Source organism: Rhopilema esculentum, chromosome 7 (assembly GCF_057945365.1).
Source record: "Rhopilema esculentum isolate cy_ngs chromosome 7, ASM5794536v1, whole genome shotgun sequence".
Lineage (NCBI taxonomy): Eukaryota > Metazoa > Cnidaria > Scyphozoa > Rhizostomeae > Rhizostomatidae > Rhopilema > Rhopilema esculentum.
Window position 1 is genome coordinate 12,859,787 of NC_142821.1, and position 23,290 is coordinate 12,883,076.

Consider the following 23,290-nt stretch of genomic DNA (forward strand, 5'->3'; position numbering starts at 1 on the left):
CTTCAACTGAACGCAGTTAGTGGAAATCTTATCGATAAGGTTTCAGATCATCTACCCAATTTCGTAATTTATGATGGAAAAGGTAAAAATAACACCAAAGACATATCAATGTCGCGAGATTATCGAAACTTTGTTAATAAAAATTACATAGATGATATCAATAAAATAGATTTTAATTCTAGTCTTGTAAACTCAAATGACCTAGATACAAAATATAACTTGTTTCAATCTCAGCTGTTAACTATTATTAATAAACATGCCCCACTGAGACAAAGAACCAAACGACAACGTAAACAACAGCTTAAACCCTGGATTTCCAACGGTATCTTAAAGTCTATTTCAACTAAAAATTCACTCTATAAAAAGTTTATTAAAACTAAAGACAATTTCTGGTTCCAACGTTATAAAATTTACAAAAACAAGCTAAATCACGTCATAAGACTGAGCAAAAAACTGTATCACTTGTCCTATTTTGAAACTTATAAAAATAATTCTAAAAAAATTTGGCAAGGCATCAACGACCTTCTTCATAAAAATAAAGCAAAAAATTCACGCAGCTTCCAATTGAATATTGCAGGTAGCTTGTTATCGGATCGTAAAAGTGTAGCAAATGCTTTCAACAATTTCTTTACTAATATCGCCCAAAATCTTGTAAATAAACTAAGTCCGGCAAATAGTCACTATAAAGATTATCTAACACAGCCAAATGCTGCTAGCTTTTTTTATCACCAGTTGATCCTTCTGAAGTTCATGATGAACTAGGAAGGCTAAATGAGTCTAAAGCCCCAGATGCTTATGATGTACCCGTAAAACTTATCAAATGTATTGGCAATTCTTTAAAAGAACCATTGACAGATCTAATCAATGAATCCTTTAGCTCGGGAGTCTATCCTACTATGCTGAAATATGCTAAAGTAGTGCCCGTTTACAAGGGAAAGTCTCAACTTGAAGTTACAAACTACCGACCTATCTCCCTACTTCCTATTTTTAATAAAATATTTGAAAAATTAATGCATGCCAGACTAATAAAGTTCCTTGATATGCATAAAATAATTTTTAATCACCAGTTTGGATTCCAAAAAAACAAATCAACCTCTCTTGCCATACTCGACGTCTGTACACAGTTAGTAAATGCTGTTGAAAACAAACAGTTTTCAACTTGTATCTTTCTAGATTTTGCTAAAGCTTTTGATACTGTTGACCACAATATACTAATCTACAAGCTTGAATATTATGGAGTAAGAGGCATAACCCTAAATTGGTTTAAATCTTACCTAACAAACCGATCACAAAAAGTATGCATAAATGGCACTCTATCAGAATCCTGCAATATAAAATTTGGAGTCCCACAAGGCAGTGTCCTTGGGCCCTTGCTTTTTCTTCTATATATTAACGATATGCCGTTTTCGTCAAACATCCTAAAATTTCACCTCTTTGCTGATGATACTAGTATCTTCTTCTCGCATAAGAATCTAAGTCAATTAGAATTCATCGTAAACGATGAGCTCAGCAAAGTTTCAGACTGGTTAGTAGCCAATAAACTGACCTTAAATGTTGATAAATCAAACTTCCTCATAATCTCTCCCTCGATAAAAAATAAAACAAATGAAATAAAATTAGCAATTAATAACAAATCAATTGCTCAAAAGGATTGTATAAAATACCTTGGTGTACTCTTAGATAAGGACATTAGCTGGAAACAACACATTCAACAGGTAAATCTAAAAATTTCTAAAGGCATTGGAATACTAGCTAAGGCTAGGCATTATGTTCCTCCACAAATCTTAAGGAACTTATACTTTTCTTTTATCGAGCCTCACGTCAACTATGCTTTAATTAACTGGGGGAGTGCAAATCTGTCCTCCCTAAAACCTATGGGCCGAAATCTAAACAAAGCTCTACGAATAATGAACTTTGCTAAAAACACAGCAAGCTCCAAACCAATTTACCATAAATTTGATATATTAAACCTCAATGATAGTTACACCCTGCAATGTGCAAAGTTTATGTATGACGTAAACACAGGCACGCAAATGGATTTTCTTTGTCAGCTCTTCCAAAAAACAACATCAAGACATAGCTATGATACACGGCAAGCTGCAAAACAAAATTTTGCTATCCCCAAAGCAAGAACTAACCTTAAAAAGAGATTCATTACGTTCAATGGAGTTAAAATCTGGAACGAAATCCCACTTAATATTCGCTCTAAACCAGTCAAAAGACTCTTCCAAAAACATCTCCGAAATTGGCTTCTGCAAAAATATTTATAAAACCCAAATGCACTTACTTTAAACCAACCCGAATATCTCATTCTTCGATTTCTAAACTGAAAACGAACAGAACTCTCGTGTCACCCCCCCCCCCCCCCCTTCGTTTATATCCTTGTTCTCTCCTCTTGCCCCTTTGTATTTTGTTCTTTTTTTCTTAATATCTGTATCTTAATCTTAATATGTTTCTATTCTTCTTCTGTTATATGTTAAATTCAAATCAAAATTATTAGTAATTAGTTTCTACTTGTAATTAACTTTTACTTGTTCCATTGTTACTGTTATACTGCATGATTAACTATTACCAACTTAGGGCGCTAGGCTCGAAAACCGTTTCGGTTCCTCCCAGCATCCTAGGCAACTTATTTGTTATTAGCTAAAATAGATGTCATATATTCTGTATTAACTACTATAATAATTAATTTAAGTACCCTGTAATTAGTTGCTGAATGCCAATGAATTTGAATTTGAATTTGAATTTGATTCGTTAGTTGCAGTGCCAGTTGCTTGCTATCATTTAGAGAAAACAGGCGAGTGGGAAGGAGTTAGGGAGCGCATGAAAGAGTTCATTTTTGTACTCGTTGTCTGGTACATGCAGTTACGTCAGGAAATCCACAGAATTGAAAAGTGATGTGTAAAGATTGCACCAAGAGTAGATTAGTGTGTGGGATTCACAAAGACATCTACGATACTTGGAAACCAGATTCAAGACTGTGCGAAAGATGTGCCAAAGAAATTATCTCTCTCTTCTGCGCCTAAGCCTATGTAGGCCGTGGGTGCGCCCAACCATGCACAGAGCTCCGCCACTTCTCCCTATCCATCGCCATTCTTGATATTTTTCGCAATCCCTCTCCAGTCCACTCCTTGATGTCGTCTTCCCATTGCCTTCTTGGTCTGCCTCTTTCCCTTGCGCCCTCAACTTTCCCTTGGATCAATGTCTTTGTCATCGCTGTTGGTTTCCTCATCTGGTGTCCAAAGTACTTCAGCTTCCTCTTTTTGACTGTCTCTGTAATTGATTCCGGCCTGCCGCCCAACGTCTCCGTCACTTTATTCCAGACAAATTCATTCGTTTTCCTCTCCTGCCAGCTTATTTCCATCATCCTTCGAAGAAATTATCAGCAAACAACAAATCACATGTTGCCGATTTAAAACAATGCTTTCTTGTTCAGACATGGATCCATCGTATGAAAAGTATGGCAAAAGTGTCTCAAAAGATTTCACAGAGTCATTCAATAGCAATCATGATGATTCAGATGTCATTCACATACATGATATTGGCCATAACATAAAAAATGCAGAAGCCTCTCTGGAAAGATGGACTCATTTTGACGGAGAAACTGTTTACAACAGCTCCGACATCACCGTATGGATGGCAAATCTTGATGGAGAACATGATCAATGGCTAAATAATGGTACTTCACATTGTGCAGTTCTTCAATTTGACAAGCAAATTGACGAGTTGTCTTTGCAAAGGATAAGTTCACAAGTGATCGACTCTTGCAAAGAAGTTGGTCAGCAAATAAAAACTGAGGTCCCTGAAATAAGAAGGATATGGTTTGCTGATTCTCATGAGAACATTGGTAAGCCATTATTCATAGCAGTCAGTGGAAGAGGCATTATATTTGTTACTGACGATTACAGCCAATGTCTTTTCTTTTACTGACAATCGACGTTACCAAGAAAGCTCACATATGTTGGCAAGGGAACCAAAAAATACGGAAAACGATCCGATTCCTCAGCAATATGTTGGATCTGACAAGTTGCTCTGGCACTCCATCTCAGGAGTAACATTCTTTAAGAACGACAAGTATCTTCTTGCTGCTGATCTTGGATTCAAGTCTTCAATTCGAGTTTTCCAGGGAAGCATGATGCTACGAAATCAAAGAAAACTGCTGCCAATAAGTAAACTATGTTCTTTGCCAAACATGGGTCTTGTCGTTAGGACATTGACAGTTCAAAAGAAGCCAAGCCTAGTGCCATGTGGAATAAGTGAGATTGTTTCAAGCAATCTCTTGATTGTTACTGATCCAGTAAATGAAACAGTTGAAGTTCTTGATATGTCAAGTGATTGCTCCACCACAATGTGCATTTCCAAAATCAATTCGAATTTGTTTGAGCATCCATTTGACTGTATATCAGTTGCTCCTGACAAAATTGCAATAACCAATCTGTCTAAAGATGATGGGAAAGTCCACATAATTCATGCCAACAAAAAGTGCATTGCCTATTCTTTGGACGAGCTGACCTGCCGGCTCCTGCTGGCCTGTGCATGCTTGGAAATAGAGTGATGATATCAGATAGAGAGCAACATTGCATATATTTATTTGACATTCCTACTAAAAATCTTGCATTATTCTTAGGCACAGCTGGTGAAAGTGGGTTTGACAATGGTCCAGTGTCAAAAGCAAGATTTTCAGGACCAGTAGGGTGGTGCAGTCGTGGTCTTGTGCTGTATTTTGCAGAAAATCCCAGAGAAACTCAAGGAGCTCTCAGTGTAGCTTCGCCACTTTCAGAAAAAGTAAGATTCAAATCCTTCTGGAGAAACATTGCAGGATGTTTCAGAATGATTTCACGAAGGGAGAAAGTGGCCCTTAAAAAAGACTTATCGTTTGAGCAAAAGATTTGGAATGTCAAGGAGGGCCTAGAAAGGTTACAGCAACCAGCACAACAGCTGTCAGAATTAATTGCAAAGATCAGGGATCTGACAAAAAGAGATCGACTAGACATCACGGATGGATCAGTGGCTTCCCAGACCGCTGAGGCAGTGTACGTTGCCCTTCTGTGTGCAATGCGTTACATCAAAGATTACTTCACATACATTGGACAGGGGGAACTAATCGAGAAGATACAATTAAAATGTCTCACCACAGGATTAGTTGAGTGCTTATTTGGCCATATCACAGAAAACCTTCAAGGCAACAACATCAGGTACCTTGAAATGTTGCATCATCTTACAAACGATGCTTTCACCTTACTGCTTCCTTATGTCATTTCAAAGGAAACTGGCATTTCAGTTAGAAGTGAAAAGGAACGAGGAGGTGCAGAAACATATTCATATTCACAGGATGAACTTGATATAGGCCATACTTAATTACTCTGGAGATTTCTTTCTGTAAAGAAACAAGACATGTTTACTGTTGAAGATTTTCGTAAATGTAGAAAAGCAAATCTTGAAGGAGGGGAGACAAGGAAGTCATGTTTTTGCATCTGGACTAAGGAGGGTGTAATGGACTACATGGACTTGACATCAAAAGATAATATTGACAACGAAACTAGTGCGGCACTGCAAGAGATTGCAACTGCATTGAAGTCTAGGCCGATGAGAAGTCTTCGAGGCTTTAGCAAACGAAGATTTGGTACAGCTCCAACGATTCTGGGTACATATGGTTTAAGAAAGGATCTTGAAAGTGTCAATGGAACAATACACTCAATACAAAGTGAACAATATCTTGCAGGTGATGTAACATTGCACGACAATGAAGAATTTGCCCTTGAGTTGGGAGAGTTTATCATTTTTAGAGGCTCAGACGGGTATCCATTTAACATACTGCAGTTGGTAAAGAGCTATCGAGGAGATGAATTGAATCGAAAAAGATTAAAGGCAATTTTTTGACGCAAGACCAAGTCGAAGAAAACAGTTCAGATGTCTGCAAGGTGGATCCCCAATGGGAAGGGTGCTCTATGTCCTTTCCACATGTATGAGGAAGATCAAATTTTTAAACTTTTAAACTGATTTTATGGAAAACGGGAGCTACAACGCAAAAAGGGAGTGTAAGTCTCAATTTTCTAGTTGTGTAGGTTGCCATCTGCCATCAGTTGGACTCGCCATCCAGGAACGCAAAAACAGGTGTCCCTATTTGTCCACAGTGCTAATATTATCATATATGGGTCAGATGTTTCAGGTATAGATAACAGTAGCTTGCCTGCAGTCTTCCTTTTGTGGAAAATAGAAATACGAGAAAATTGAAAGAATACGCATCAGTGAACAATTCTCTTAATTTGATTTTGAAAAAGAAAGAATGCACGCAGTCTAAGATAACAGTCACTTAAAACTGTTGCCTTGTCCAAGTTTTTATCAAAGGGCCCCGAAAATTCCTCACCGGGGCACTTAGATTGTAAATAAACATGATCATAAACAAACGGAGTATCATAAAAAAACATGATCATTCTCTTCCTGAAATTTTCTCCTGTAGCTCTGTATTATCCAGTAAACGATTAGCGTTATATTGTCACTAGATTGCAATGTTAATCGTATCATTGTCAATAATTCTGTATTTTAACTATTTGTCTGTAACTAGTCTCCTGTTCCCTAACTCTTTTCGTAAAATTTTGAAAACAAAAATTATCATGTAAAGTGTTGTAGTCAAGGTGGACCTCTGCACAAAAGGGGCAGTTGTCTCCCTTTAAATTGTTACGTGTAAACTAAATGATCATGATTGTTACGCCCTGTCCCTACTGTGTCATCAGAAGGCAGGAAATTTAAAAAAAGAAATAAAAAAAGTATCTGTTCTTATCACCTTGATATCTGATATGTGCCCAAGGGCGCTCAAATATCAAACTGATTTTTGGAACTGGCTTGTCGGCATGAGGCTTGCCTCACTGTGAGCACGGGTTGCCCTGGCATTATAGTACAGCCATGGGTGGTCCAGCCCCTTTTCATCAATTGGCAATGATTTTCATCTTTTCACAGTTGCATTCATTCATATCCATACTGTTGATATGACTGGCTAACTACAATGTTAACTATGGGCTAACATTGTATTTAGTTGGTTACTTTTGCATGAAAGTAGTTCAAACCTTGTACTAGACATCAACAAAGCCTTGTACTGCAAAGCCTTCAACGTGTTGTGTTCTTGCGTTTTCTGTTCTGTTTTCTGTTGTTGCTTTTCTGCCTGCCTGTTTAGTAGTCAGTCACTTCTAGCCATCCTCTTTTGTGTGCTAATAATTAATGGCACATTTTCAATTTCAGACGACTGCTTGCTGACTCAAGACTTATGAAGCAAAATTAGTTTTTCTTCACAAAAGGGATGGTGAGTACCTCAGTTTTATATTTCAGTATATTTCAGTACTTGATCATCTTCCCCATCAGACTGAACATTCTTCACTCAATATTCAACATATCGATCTATTCAGAGATCTTCTGATACGGCCTTACCACATGTGTCAGCTTGTTTCTGCAATCGCCAAGTCGTCAATCGCAACACTGACAGTTCATGCTTACCTGGCGGGGAAGACAACTTAATCAAGAAGGCGTTTCTTCCAGGGTGAGGCCTTTCCATTGCAGTTTGGCTGGGCTGACTCCTGCGATTACCCCCAACTTGGGTAGCTCGACTGTACAATTTCTGGTAGTAGGGACCTGTGTTTGCGCTAGTCTCACAATTGTATAAAGAATCCAGCCAACCCGAGCAGAATCCCACAAGCAGTTCCTCAAAAAAGACCCTCCGTTGCGCCCTTCTTGATCACTCACAATATCACAATAGAGATAGATTGTCATAGAAAGACTTGTCATTGTTTGTTTGCTTGCCTTTGTCTGCCGTAACCTGGCTCACCGTCTGCCTTAGTAATGTTGCCTTAAATGTGATGCTTTCAGACAGGGCAATCATCGTTTCTGAAATGTTTCGGCTACAGCATGCCTATTTTGTAGCATTTGATAAAAAAGGTGAAATTAAAAGAAGTTCAACATTGAAAAAATCTTTCTGTAGAAACTCTTCTATGTGCTGCTAACAATATATATACTTTGCAACTTTCAGAGCAGCATTTTCCCAACTGAGTGCCCACCTTTCTATATTAACCTCAATGAATTAGTTTCTATCAGGTGGTCATCTTTTACTCTGCACTACATAATCTAATAAAAGTTTATCTATAATTATACTAAATATCAATAATCAAGAAGAAATGATAAGCGCTACATAGTGTCAGTTAGCATTTGAGAATTAGAAACTTGGTAAAATCAATTGACAGAGTGAAAGTAATAACAATTCAGGTAAAATTGAGGCAAGGAGAACTGTATTATTGAAAGAAGATTGTTGGGCCTGTGGAAATCTGCATGGCCTATTTTCACAATTCCAAATCAAATACTTTTTGTAAAATCATTCTAATAGCCATTTCCAGGGATGATTGCACAACAGAGTTTTGTTTTTTATTTCCTTTACATAGTTTCATGGTTTTCTTCTAATTTTTGTATTTTGGTTGCTTAGTGGCAAGATGCTTTTTGGTTGCTTTGCAGGTTTGATATCCATGTCAAGAACTCAAACTTACAGCTAAGCTGACTGTTACTGAGGATGAGCTGCCTGCACTTGAAGGGTTATTCCCCCCCTCCCCCACAAATACCCATTCTGAAGATTATTTCACTTAATTTCGGACAAAATCTTGAATGTTTCTGCAATTTTTGCAACATTAAATTCAAAATATTCATTTTCCTGACGTAAGCTTTAAGAAGGTGGAGGCTTTCAGGGATTGTTCAATTTTCAATAATTACATCACAGGCCAATTGTGAAAGTGCCTTCAATGGAGAACAAAGTGACTTGTAAGAAAAAACAATCACAAAAGCATTTTGATTCAAGGAATTCAAAAAACCATCATTCATCTCTTTTCATTAGAGCAACTATGGTGAACCTTTCCTTCAATTATAAACTCTTCGGGTTCGCCACTCGAGTAATGCACAAGTGGTTATATGCAAAGTTTCATCTTTCTTAGAATCATATCATCAGTCATTGACAGAATGCAGTCATAGAACATCTTCCATCCTCTCATCTTATCAATTTATCCCGTTCTCCAATCCGACCACTACGAGGGAAGCTGAAAGTTAAGTTTAATTTTTTTCCAATGATAGTCAAGTGGTTTTTTTGCCCCTTGGGTCACTGGAAGGCTTGTTCATGAATAGATAGTAAGAGTAAGCACGACAACATGGAGCAACAGCCATAATTTCTCCAATAGAAAGCCTTTCCCCGCTGTCACAGCCCACAACTGGTGCTGCATGCTGCAGCGATGCTGCTGAGTGGCCATATGAAGCCAAATAACTCATTCACTAACTCACTCACTCACTCACCTCGACGACGTTCTTCAACATCCATAGATTGATTACTTTGCTACTGGAGTGAAAGAGCAGGCAGGCAACAGGCAAAAAGGCTGAGCGCTCCACAAGCAATGAGCTAGACTTGTGGAAAGTCTGAACTGAAGACATGAGACTGGGTATCCCTTCTCCGCCTTTTGGCTAAGATCTGATACCCATAAGTGCTGCCCCAACAAGTAGAGCATCCATAAAACTACTGAGGGTTAAATGGGGCCGAGAAGCCTGCCCCAAGGGATGCTATGCCCCTTGGTCGCAAAGATCAAGATCTTTATATTGAGAAAGTGGCACTAAGCCAAGATTCGGATTCTTATATTTGGCCAGAGGAGGAAGCAGAATTGCTACGCCAGCACAAGTCCCAAAGGCGACAGTAGACAAATCGCCGCCTAATCGCTCCTGTGCATCTGTCGTAAGGAACCCACCAGAAAAAAGTTACACCGCCCAAGCAGCTGCAGCTACAGTCCTAAATATATATGTTCGCAGGTCAGGTGAAGTAAGAGATAACCCACCAAACGGACGACATTTTCCCAGGTCAGTATGCTTACATACACCTAATGCCCACATCATTCCATCTGCTCTGATAAAAAGGCTCACCGAAGCCGGAATCAAGCCAAGCCACCTCCAAAGGCTACCTAATGGAGACCTGGAGATAACATTCCACACATTGGAGGATAAGGTACGTTTTGTTTATCTGATACTGCCTTGACTCCTGTGGCTATCTCGGACACCCAGGAATCCAAACAGAGGAAGCTCCATTGGGTCAAGAGGATAGAGAAATTGTGGCCGCTGAAGGGTCATGCAGTACTGAACTATCACCAGGATGTTATGACAAAACCGAACATGCTACCGATGGAGTGGTTGCTGACCCAGCTTTAGAGGAGACAGCTGTTACCCGCGTTCACTCATCTTCAGATGGTGGCATGGGTACTGAGAATCGTCAAGTCGCAGCTCCCGAGAAGTTGGCTAGCACACCAGACCTCTTCTCGCAACTTGAATATGGCCAATCAGTGAAGAACTGGTATGACACATCTTCACCAAATGGTATGTCCCCCTCTTCTAATTTTTCTTCCCCTTTACCTCTTTCTACCCAAGACTCTGTTTGCTGCTGTCGCCCCAGCGGCCTCTAAGAGGTCCTTTCAGGACAATAATGTCTCTCACATTTCTGCCGTCCGAAGGCCCTCTATCAAAAAGAGGCCAAAAGGTCGTTTTGCTCGGCAAACCACCCCTTCTTAATGACCAGTGATTTTGGTGAGTTATGGCAGGCATCGATATATTATCAATAAACGTCCATGGACTTAGGGACCCTGTAAAGTGCTCCAATGTAGTCGACTGGCTCAAAACTAGGAGGGAATACATTGTTTTTTTACAGGAAACTTTCTTCTCTGAGCCTGATGACACAAACTTTCTCAAATCGATCTGGAAAGGATCTATTTTTTCATCCTTTGAAGGAAAGCATAGCAGAGGGGTCACTACCCTAATTAAAGAGTCTTTATTCGCCAAAAGGCCCAGAGTCACTCATGATGACTGGGACACCAACGACTAAAATCAACTGGGACACCAACGTGGGTCAGCGCTGTCTTAGACACCAACGACTAAAATCTTCAGCTTTTATATACCTATGCCCCATGCCCTATAGGCGAAAATGCCGCCTTTATTCAAACGCTGCCCCACACATCAGGGGGGGGGGGGGGAGAGTTTCAACAATCATTGGAGGTGATTTTAATTGTATCTCAAATATATTTCTTGACAAACAAAGTGGTGACAGCCAAGCAGGTGCCAGTGCCTTAGATGCCCTGACCGATCTTTAAAAAGCCTTTAGCCTTATTGATGTTTTTCGTTCAATGCATCCATCTGCACCCAAGTTTACCTGGACCAACTCAAAAGTTTCATCTCGGGTAGATAAGTTCTATGTTTCCCCTGACATTTTAGCAAACACAAAACACTGTGAGATAACAGTGTTTCTCTTTTCTGATCATGATAGCCCTTTTTTGTCCTTCAAATTGCCAAATTCGCCACCTCGTGGCAAAGGTACCTGGAAATTTAATACCAGTCTCCTAGAAAATGAAGAGTTTACCTGTAACATGAAAAACTTTCTGAAATATTGGGTTTCTCAAAAAAAAGATTTTGCAGGCAAACTACATATTTGGTGGGATATAGGCAAAAAGAAAATAAGAAACCGATGCAAAAAGTTTTCAAACCGCATAGCTAAGGCAAAGAGAGAAAAACGCACAGCCCTAAAAGACCTAACAACATTAATAGTGCACGTATCAGAGCAAAGGCACTTGAATACCAATCAAATGAGAAATCTTCACGCTATTTTTTCAGTCTTGAGAGCTCACGTCAATCAAAAAAGTTATTCGAAAGTTGAAAACCCCAGATGGTAGAGTATTACAGGATAGTAGGGAGCTGCTTAGCTGCATTGCTAACTTCTACGAGTCCTTCTATTCCCCCGAACCTGTCAACATTGAAAAAAAGAATACTCTTTTGAATACTATTGACCAATTTGTTCCCGAAAATGAAATCACCAATATGAAATCAAACAAATTGCCTGGCTCGGATGGCTTACCAGCTGAATCCATGCGTTTAGCCATAATTTCCCTCTTGTACAAAAAGAAAGACATCAAACTTCTTAAAAATTGGAGACCAATTTCTCTACTTAACGTTGATTACAAAATAGCCTCGAAAGCTTTTGCAAGTAGACTGTAACTGATACTACCATCCATCTTAAACAGTGACAAAACCTGCTCTGTACCAGGCAGGTCTATATTTGAAAATCTCATGCTAGCAAGAGATTCCATTGATTATTGTCAGGAGAAGAAACTGCCCCTTTCATTGATCAAAATTCACCAAGAAAAAGCTTTAAACCGTGTAAACTGGGACTTTCTTCTAAAAGTCTTGGAGAGAATGAATTTCGGCCAAAAATTCATGTGTTTTATAAAAACCATGTACATAGATGTTTCTTGCCAAATTAGCGACAACAGCTACCTTTCTAGGAAAGTAACCCTTAAACGTGGTGTAAGACAAGGCTGCCCATTGACCTCGCTATTATATTGCATAGTAGCGGAGACCCTAAGCAAGATCATCCATCAAAATCTTAGAATTGATGGCCTCTGCCTTCCAGGTTCACGAAAAGAAGTTAAAATTTCCCAATATGCAGATGATAACACCCTACTTCTAAAAAATCATTTTTCCGTTGAAGAAGCCATAGCCACTATAAAATTGTACGAATTAGGTTCCGGATCAAAGGTGAATTATGATATTGGCAAGTCCTGTGGAAAGTGGTTCACAAAGCCCCCATATATTTCCGCCTCTCTGTCTTCCCCTCGAAAATGGACCGAAAGTGCCCTTAAAATACTAGGTCTTGAATTTGGGACTCAAACAGCCCTTGAAAGCTATTGGATAAAACGGGTTGAAAAATTCACAAACAGGCTTGAAGCCTGGAAACACTGATCCCTCTCTTTAAAAGGTAAAGCCCTGATTGTAAACACTATTGCTCTTTCTGGCGTCGTCTTTATAGTAACAATATACCATCTCCCTTCTGCTATAGAAAAACAAGTTAATCGAGTTTTTTTTCAATTTACCTGGGCTGGCAAAAACGAGCTGGTCAGCAGAAAGACAATGTTCCAACCCCCAGAAAAAGGTGGTCAAGGTGTAGTTGACATACACCTGAAAACAAACGCCCTACACTTGAAGTTTCTCAAGTCCATTATTGTCACCAATTATGACTCCCCTTGGGTTTATTTTGACGGCTACAATATTGGTTTTCAACTTTTCAAGTACTTTCCAACTGCAAAATTTATCCGTTCCAATTTGTTTCCTCATGCTCTAACACCATTGTTTCCTCATGCTCCACATTACACTCGTTTCTCTCGCACTATGGCACCGTAACCCGTGTCTGGAAACAACTTGGGGGCTTTTCCCAACATTTTTAACGGAAATCGACTATTAACTATCTTTCCTTCGGGAGGCACTGAATTACATCCCTTCCTAATTCTGCGAAACAAAATAATTTCTCTCTCTTACAGGGGCAAGTTCTTTGTAATATCTGCATGCCATAGACGAACCCCCTTCTACCTCTAAAACCCCCGAAAGCCCTAACTCTAACCAAACAATGGAAACAACTGCAAGCATTACTTCCCAATCAGATCCAACACCAGAAACCAAGCCACAAATACCAACCATAAAATTGACCAAAGCACCCAACGACTATGCCCACTTCACAAGAAAAACATCCAAAAGACCAGTACCTTCCATCCCTGAAAAGAATCTTGTTCGTAAAAAACCCACTAGTGAGAACTCTTAATTAGAACCTTAATTGCTTTTACTTTTCAATGTTTTTATTTCGACCTTAATTTTTCTAATGGCTTGTGTTGTGAGTGTTAAAGTGAATGGGTTGAACGACCCCCGTCGCACGAATTAAATCTTGCATCCCCTCTATAACCTTAAGCCTGATATTCTCTTTGCAGGAAACCCCCCTCAATTCCGCTAATGTTAACAATGTATTTTCGCAATGCCCCAGGACTTCCTTTCATTCCTTTGGTAAAGATAATACAAAGGGTGTCTATATTCTTATTTCTGAACGATTAAAAACCACAATCCATTCATGTCATACTTGCGACACAGCCCATCTAATTGTTCTCGAACTTTTGAATCGAAGACAATAGATTGATCTTATGCAATGTTTATGCTCCCACAGGCGGTCTCCCAGGCATTGCAAAACAATTTTTTAATGAGCTCACTAAGGTGTTAGACAATTTTTCTCAAGACTTTTCTATAATTTTAGGAGGTGATTTAAACTGTGTTTTAGATCCTTTTGATCGCTTTAGCCGAGGGGTGTATCACGAGCCAAAAAAGTGTACAAGATTTTCCGGATTTCTGAAATCCCTCAAAATTTGGCAATGATTTCCAGATTTCTAGTGGGATTTCCTTGGATTTCAGGGATTTTTGAAAATAATCTTTTCAAACTTTTTCACTGTGTTTTCAACGATTCCGTTCATCTACGAACATTTCTATATCAACTATGAAGTATTAGGCACATTTAGGTATCTACTATACAATAGTTATCGGTAATATTAGTTAACTCAAAACAAAAACCACCTCTAAGGAAAAGTTGCTAAAAGCCACATGAACACAGAATTCTCAACGTATCTAATATTTTTTGGACAAAGAAAACTCAAACAATAAAACAGAACTTTGAGTCTACATTAAATCGAAAGTCATCTTTGATTGCCACCGAGGTAGCACCTTTTTTAACACAGTAACTGAAATATAAAATTAATATTCTGCGCTTTCTATCAAAGAAGAATCGTCAGTTGTAGCTACATAATATTCCATAGAAACATATCCTGGAGCAAAAACCAAGTATAGTGGCTTGAAATTTATTATCTCAGCATTCTCTGTAGAAGTTTTAAGGGTACCTTCAAACCAATTTGCAAGTACGCCTATTCCTTTATATGACTCCTTTGTATGTCCACGTACATAGAGTTGTACTGCCTGTCCCTTTTGTTTCCGATGCGGTAGGAAAATTGAATGAGCCTACCAATCAAGCACTTAGAACTGTCAACTCTTTTGAAAAGGCACAAAACTCCTGAACTCACTGCATTCTGAAGGCCAATTTTTTCATTTTCTGAGCTGCTGAATATGTGGCTTGGTTGCTAAGCATGTACACAAAAAAAGGGTCGTTTTAAACTACAAAGTTCTCTTGCATGAGATAAAGCGCTGTTGATTTGCGTAGATAAGTCCCGTTATACATCAAAAAAGGACACTTTGCACTCATTGGCTGCCGCTCTTTGCGAACAAAGCTGTATGTCATAGAGGGTGTATCCAGCTCGTCAGGAAATTTCTCATAAGTAGGAAGTCCGAGTGTAGTGGTCTTTCATAACTTTACTTGGGCAAGATCTTCACAGATAGCAGTAACTTCTGATTGCGATAAAATCGCGTTATTTGTTACTGTTGAAGACTCAGGCTGCAAAATTTCAAACGATTTATCATCATTATGCACTGCCTCGTCCACAACATGTTCGACATCTTTAACAAGAGAAATGTCGTACAAGGTCAGTTTGATTCCACATCTCCTGCAAAAATCAATTGCATCTTCCTTAGCACTCACAATCTCCTGTGTTATTTCTTCAACATCTGGAGCAGTGGTGTCTTCAGTTTCGCTTTTTGCTTGAAGCAGGCGTTGTTTCAAATGCGGGAAGACAATTTCATCATCGCTTTCAATAGATCTTATGTACTGGATTTTGTGGATTTTTTCCAGTATTCCTTTCAACGTGAAGTTGACAATCGTTGAGAATACTGGGGTCATTGATCGCAACAGTCGAAAAAGCTGCTCACATGCCTGGGACCCGGACATCCAAACTCTCAACGATTCTTTGGGGAACAGCCCAATAGCAACATTGTGGATCAAGTTCAACAACATATGCCCATTTAGCTCAATACATGTATAGGCATAACCGGTAATAAAATGATCACCTTCTGGCATCCCTTTCTCTGCAAGCCATGTTCTCCATATTCGAAGAAAAAATTTGCTTTCCACACCAGTTAGAGCCTTTTAATCGGTTTCAATGACTTGTCAAACATCTAATTCTTGATGTCACGCATCAGCTGTAAGTAAACGACTGTTCCTTGTGTTCTCAGGGAACAGCGAGATTCCTTCAAACACTTCTCTGCGGATTCACTGACCAGCAACTCTATGCTCAAGTAATTCTGTTTGTCTTTACAATCAATCGATTTTTGCGTCAGTCCGCGCCTTTCTTTTGGAAACTGCTTTAGAACCTCTACAAGATGACCTCTGCAGGCAACCTCAGCTCCAATGCTTAGAATGTTAGATGGCAAAAGCAATCTTGTTTTCAGTTTTGCCAAAAGGTGAATTGTGTCCTGTGCATAGAGACATTTTGTGCTTAAGGCTGGCATCAAGTAAAAAGTCCATTCACAAGGGACATTTGATCCTTCCTGGACTCAAAACAGCTTGCTTTTCGAAACCATGACCTTTAAAAATGGTCCAGCACCGTCTGCACCATTTTCATCTCTTGAGCCCATCTTCAATGATCTGCCACCGTTTTTCAATCTCAGCATGAGTGTATGTTGAATCGGTACGAAGGACACGGTACGAATAAAGGTGCATCTGCACTGACAGGTTGGACCACTATACAATGAGCGTATGAAGCCACCTTTCTCGACTTGAACGTTGTTTGTGATTCATCAAATGTATGCAAAATAAATTCTTCACCACATGGAATTCCATCTCTTATGAGCAAGCAAAAGCCAAAAAATCGATCGGTTGTAGGATCATACTCTACTTTGTTCAGTATTCTGGTGTCGTCTTAATGGATATGTATTGCCTTTGGTGCTTTCCAGTTTTCTAGGTGGTCAGCAAGCTCATTGAAACGAAATTCTCCTTCCTTTATCTTCGATTTGCTTGTAATCTTCCGATGCAATGTCGATACAGTAGGCAAAGCACAACCTAGATCTGCTTGCAACATTTCATATACAGCTTTTCCCACCAAACAAAACAATGATGACGCAAATTTTTTGACAGTGTCGTCATGGCGATAATTTTGGGGACATGAAGTTAGCAATGCATGCCGTTTTTCTCTGCGTTTTAGAAGAGCTTCTTTAACACTGTTTTCACATCTGCGAACTTATCTTTCCCACTTAACAAATTGATACCCTCTCTGACCTTCTCATTTTCATTAATTATATTCGCTATTCTTTCATGGAAGTACTCCGTAATTCGCTGTGCAGGAGCTGCAGCTGCAGCCTTTAATGCCCGCTGATTTCTGTAGCTTCTGCTTGACCAGCGGGCTGAAGCAAGCTTTTTGGATTGTGCTGAAGATAAAAAAACATATTAACATTATCAAGCAAGCAAGCCAGCAAGCCAGCAAGCCAGCAAGCCAGCAAGCAAGCAAGCAAGCAAGCAAGCAAGCAAGCAATCAAGCAAGCAAGCAAGCAAGCAAGCAAGCAACCAGCTTTACTTGATAGTGTGGATTGACAGAAGAAGAAAGTTGTTCCTCAACAGCATCAAGGAATTTATTTAGGGCTGTCTGTTGCAATGAAGCAGAAAAAATATATATAACAAATAATAAAGGAAAGCTTATCAAGTGCATGACAGATTGTGTTGCATGCAAATATGATTCAATGACACAATAATTCACTGTGGAAAAAGCACTTACATTAAGGCCTGGCAGCACCCTCACTTTTTCTGGATTTTTATGGAAAATACCAAACATTGCAGTTTTGTCTTCAATGACATCAACCATTGATCTTGCAAATTCAAACATGCCATCTAATTCTTGCGTCTGTTTTAGCTTCACAATGGCAGATTTTGTATCAAAACCACTATACTTCATTATGTTTTTGATGTAATTTCCTGCTGCTGGGATAAGATTCCAGAGTTCCTCTAAAATTTCACTTGGTGTCCCTTGAAGCGCACCTTGAAGAAAATTTGATGGATTAAGCAAACAAGTTTTGAGAAACAAGCATAACTACATAGGACTACAATATTTTCAGAGCAATGTTGAAGTGCATGTGCATTTGAATGCTAGTTGCAAAATCATACCTTAAGCTCATTAAGGTCTTCTCGCAACTTGATACAATTGGGATTTTGACACTCTTCGTTGATTGACTCCTCATCTATGAAAAGCATGAGAAGCAGGCTCTTAGACTCAGTGACAGTACTAGAAATAGTTATAGTTGATGGAAAGAAGATGACCTGACGTCAGATCCCTCCCATTCTTTTAATATTTAGGCCCACATGTATTGCTTGTACTTTCATATTGCAACTCTATCCTTGATTACATTTACAGATCTACCATTGTTACAAAATTGTCAAACTGAACTTACCCGAGAAGTCATTATCCATTTCTATATCAAACCACACTGAAACAACGCTAATTGAAATCACATTGAAACAGTTGAAACGACGCTTTCAAAACGTTGATGAACAAAACACATCGTTTTATTTTACATAGCAACTGCTCTTACAAGCCTCGTTTTCATCCAAAAATGGCGCAATATGAGGCTGAAGATTTTGAAAATTTTGAAAAGATTTAAGAGATTTCGAGCAAATCGGGAAGATTTTTCTGGATTTCGTAAAAATCATAAGGATTTTGAAAATTTCATCAGGATTTCAGGGATTGCTGGATTTAAGATGGATTCGGTGGATTTTTGAAATCTTGAAAAGATTTCTGGATTTGATTTTCGATTTCTAAGCAAGGTGTACGAGATTTCCAGTCGTGATACACCCCTCGGCTTTAGCCCTGTAACTTATCTTGAAAAAACTGCTAATAATCTAAAAGCAGTTCTGTCTTCCTATGCCTTAGAGGATATCTGTCGTGTTCAAAACCCCTCTTCTAAGGAATTTACATTCTCTAGTTTTTGCGGTTTCTTTAGTCGTATTGATAAATGTTACACTTCTAGGAATGGACCCTTTCCCCAACTCTGATCATGATAGGATCTCTCTTACCCTCAATTTCTCAGCCGCTAGACGCGGGCCAGGTATATGGAAATTAAATACTTCTATTTTAAAAGAGCAAGAATTCATCAGCTCCATTAACAAATTTATCACAGACTAGGAACAATCACAAGATTCTTTCCCCTTGTTAATTGAATGGTGGGAACACAGCAAAACCACTTTTGTTGACAATGCAAAAATATATTCAAGAAACCAAAAGAAACAATTTCTCCGTAATAATTGAGATTGCTCGAACAACTCAGAAATGTGAAAAGAAAGGCAGAGAGTTCAGAGGACCCCTGATTCCTGTAACTTTACAAAAACAAAAGCAACGAAGTTAAATCCCTGGAAGCCTCCAAAGCTGAGGGAGTGAAAATTAGGTCAAATGCTAAATGGTCCGAACAAGGTGAAAAAGTTACAAGATATTTCTGCTCCCTTGAAAAGAAACGACAAAGCGACCGTACAATGAAATCAATAAAAGATAAAAACGATAATTCCATCTCTGACCCGACCAAATTAGTCTATATAGTCAAAGAATCTTATGCTTCTCTCTATAAAGAAGGGCCAGTCGACTCAAATCTTCAGGATACTCTCTTATAAATTACAAGTAAACGTCTTTCAGAAACTGAGAAACACATTTGTGAAAACCCCCTTACTCTTGAAGAAGTGAACTTTGCCTTAAAAACTATGGTAAATGGTGAATCTCCTGAAATAGGCAGACTACCGTGCGAATTTTAGAAATTATTTTGGAAATCTCTCAGTAAACACTTCATAAACGTAATTAACTCTTGCTTCGATAATAAATCCCTTACCCCCTCTCAAAGGATTGCATTGATTTCTTGCCTCTTTAAAAAAGGCGAAAGAGAAAACATTAAAAACTGGTGCCCCCTTAGCCTCTTAAATTGTGATTAGAAAATAATTGCCAAAGTTCTAGCAAATCGCCTTTCAAAAGTCCTAACTAGCATTATAGCAGAAGACAAAACTTGCTCTGTTCCCGACCGCTCAATTTTAGGCAATTGCCATGCTTTACAAGACATTATTCAATTATCTGAAGATGAAAATATCCTGGTCGCTCTATTATCTATTGATCAAATGAAAGACTTTGATCGTGTAAATTGAAACTTTCTCCTTAAAACACTTGAAAAATTCAATTTCGGTCCTGTTTTTATTAGCTTGGTAAAAATTGAATGGAAGACGCCACGCAACCAGACGCACAGCCTGTTAAGAACTGGTAAGATACCTTGTCATTCCGACCGGGTACTTACTTTTCTCCTAAGTTTTCTTTCCCTCTCCCCCCTTTTCCAATTCCCCCTGGCGATGCTTACGTCCCAGCTTCTTCTAAGAGGTCCTTCTAGGTCCGCCATGTGAAGGCCCTCTACCAAGAAGAAGTCAAAGGGTTGTCCAGCTCGGCAACCTACCTCTTCCTAATAACCAATGATTTTGGTGCTCCCCTCCCCCAGTGAGTGATGGCAGCTATTAATATAATATCAATAAAGGTTCACGAACTTAGGGACCATGTTAAGTGTTCCAACGTAATTGACTGGCTTAAAACTAGGAAAGAGTCTGTCATATTTTTGCTACAGACTTATTACTCTGAGCACGCCGACACCACCTTTCTAAAATTCATCTGGAAAGGATCAATTTTCTCATCATACGGAGGAAAACATAGCAGAGGTGTAACCACCCTCATAAAGGTCTCTGCCGGTCAAAAATTCCAAAATTACTCATAATAATGGGTCTTGTAGAAGTTTTAGTAACATCACCTATGATTGGCTAAATTCAAAAATTCTCATTTACATAACAATAGAGGAAAATAGGAACCATATATGACCCAAAAGAGACACACACCATAGAAACTACAATAAGCAACCCTAAGAAGCACTACTTAGTACCATTTTAAACAACTTGATACTTGTGTATTCCATTCTCATAAACAAGGTACCAAGGGTACCGAGGGTCCCGAAGGTACCAGCACATAGAAACTCATATAGACTCTTGAGAAGTCTCAAGGTACCGAAAGGTCCCAGTACTTAGTTTCATTTTAAATAACTTGATATTTGTGTATTCCATTCTCAGAAACAAGGTACCAAGGGTACCGAGGGTCCCGAAGGTACCAGCACATAGAAACTCATATAGACTCTTGAGAAGTGTCAAGGTACCGAAAGGTCCCAGTACTTAGTTTCATTTTAAATAACTTGATACTTGTATATTCCATTCTCATAATGAATAGCCTAATTTTTATTTTATATGAGGTAAGTCGAGGAATAAAGAAAATTGTTGGTTTCATCAATTTGTAGAATATATATAGTGATTATATTATTGTCAGATTTAGATTTTTTCTTGTCCTAAAAATTTAATGTTAAAGTTAATCTCTTTGCAATTATTTTCCTTTCCTCTTCTTGTTGATGGGCCTTTTTTGTTGTTTGTCTTGCATACAATCAATACAGAGCCTGAGGATGAGGAAGAAAATCTATATGTATCAAGTGTGATATATATGATGTATAAGAATGGATACAATTTCGACCTATAATCGGAATAAAGGATATATATTTTAAGCCTAAAATTTCGTGTCAAAATAATTGATGCAAATAGTGAAATGAGTTCTTCTATAGATTTTGCCCGTGCTGCTTAGACAATTGTAACTTTGACAACTGGTAGAATCGTGAATACAGAGCATTTTGATGCAACCTTCTGGTAGTTTGTTAAAATTTAAGCTGTAAAACAATGCTGATATGATGTATTTGAAAATTATTTTTGCTTACCAGTCGCCTTTAGGGATATGTTTCATCTTGAGGCATGAGAGGTGATACCAGTTATTTCCGACACACTAAGACAAACATAAGTCTTATTTTATTCATCTATTGAAAGTTTTCAACAAGGGATATTTTGTGTCGAGAATATCAAAAAGGTACATAAAAAGCACGAGTAGTTCAAGGTCGTGAATCAACACAAGGATTATGAATCAACACAATAATTATTCGTTGATGGATTTTTGAAAAATTTGAACCTCTGACTTTGGCCCTGAGCATTGAATCATTCTGCCTCTTTTCACCTACCGGAAAGTAAAACAAAATTTAAAAATTTATCATTATGATTGCCATATTTGCATTATGTTATGATTATAGATACGCTGAATGTTAGACATATTATTTATCAATCAAAGTTAGGGAGATGCATTGCTTGAGTTTTTGTAACATTGGCAAACTCCGATAGCTGACATGCAACACGCCAGAACAATCAAAGATAGGTATCTTTCACTTACAACTTTACAGACGCAATATTTTGATGGTTTTGTTCCCTTTGGCTTCCCTGTTTCATGTGAACCTACAAAAGTAGAAATGATACACTACTTCCAACCCGTTTCTAGATTACGGAGACTGAACAAGTGGATCATAATGATAAAAAACTCATTCAATCTGTTCAGGCTTGATTCGTTTCCAAGTGACAAAATTTAAAAGGTTTGATATGGTTCATGATTCATAAGAGTGCTATATGTTGCAAGTAGCTACTTAAAGTATCACACTCACTGCTCTGGCTCGACAACTCGAACAACTCAACAACTCGATAATTTCTTCATTTTCCCCTTAGTTTTGAAGCATTAAATGTTATATAGAGAAGTCAATCTAGTCATGTGTAAAATTACCATAACGTTGTAATACGGTGAAGCGCATAGATTTGTTATTCCTTACTGATCTAGAAATGAAGTTTTAGTCAATTACAATTAGGATACATAAAGGAATATAATATGTTGTAAACACGTACTTGCATCAGGTATTGGCGTAGAAGTAATAGGCTCTTCTGGCTCTAGATGTGGATGCTCGTCCTCATTTTGCATACCTAAAATAGGAGCACCATAAAATATACATGGTGAGTCGAGTGATGAATGGGGAAATGGTAACATTTGTATTATTTTTTTTTAATTCTAGACTGCTAAGACAAGTTTGAGAACACCAACCGTCCCTTCTGCAAAGAGTCTTCTCTTTTCTTGGCGCTGCTCCTCTCTCCTACTCTGATAATCCATTCCCTTCAAAATAAATTTTGTTTGTGAGATTAGGAAATATCTTTAAAAAAGTCCACTCTGTCGAAAAACGTCAATTGATGAATTTTTTTTTTGAAAGATGATTGTCATATTTGATTCAATAACAAATATTAAAAGTGTCATAATTCATACCAACTGAAATGCAGCCCTTCTCTTTGGAGTGAAGAGCAGGTATTTCTGCTTGGTCTCTGGAGACAGGTTTTCCTGCAAACGAAACAATTTCTACAAAGGTAATATACTTAAAAAGCTCGGTTGAATACCAAATTGCAATTACATGTGTCATAAATAGATCAATAAAGCAATAACAATTGTGAGCTAATTGTGCATTTCATCTATTACGCTCAATTTTTTAAGAACACGAGCCTCAAAATTGGTCAAAAGTTAAGAACAAATCAAGAACAAGCTAAGGCTGAGCTACTGTAAAATGCAATTTTTAACAACGTTTTATCTCAGAAACGAGG

At 38.3% G+C, this 23,290-nt stretch overlaps 1 protein-coding gene, 1 non-coding gene and 1 pseudogene across 17 annotated transcripts in view; 2 read left to right on the forward strand and 1 right to left on the reverse strand.

The window, feature by feature from the left end:
- Window positions 1–111: 111 nt before the first annotated feature.
- LOC135683795 (HMG domain-containing protein 3) overlaps window positions 112–23,290 on the reverse strand; it is a 180,089-nt gene continuing 156,910 nt past the window's right edge. For 5 of the 16 annotated variants that reach the window (XM_089109147.1, XM_089109152.1, XM_089109148.1 and 2 more), the window contains exon 11: window positions 112–23,033. The gene's annotated coding sequence lies outside the window, so the exon portion shown is untranslated. The remainder of the gene's footprint in view (window positions 23,034–23,290) is intronic. The other 11 variants (XM_089109155.1, XM_089109145.1, XM_089109154.1 and 8 more) reach the window with 11 other exon arrangements.
- Window positions 6,743–6,921, forward strand: LOC135684055 (U2 spliceosomal RNA; annotated as a pseudogene).
- On the forward strand, window positions 7,481–7,644 carry LOC135684069 (U1 spliceosomal RNA). The gene has a single exon (XR_010515856.2). It is a non-coding gene; the product is annotated as a U1 spliceosomal RNA (small nuclear RNA).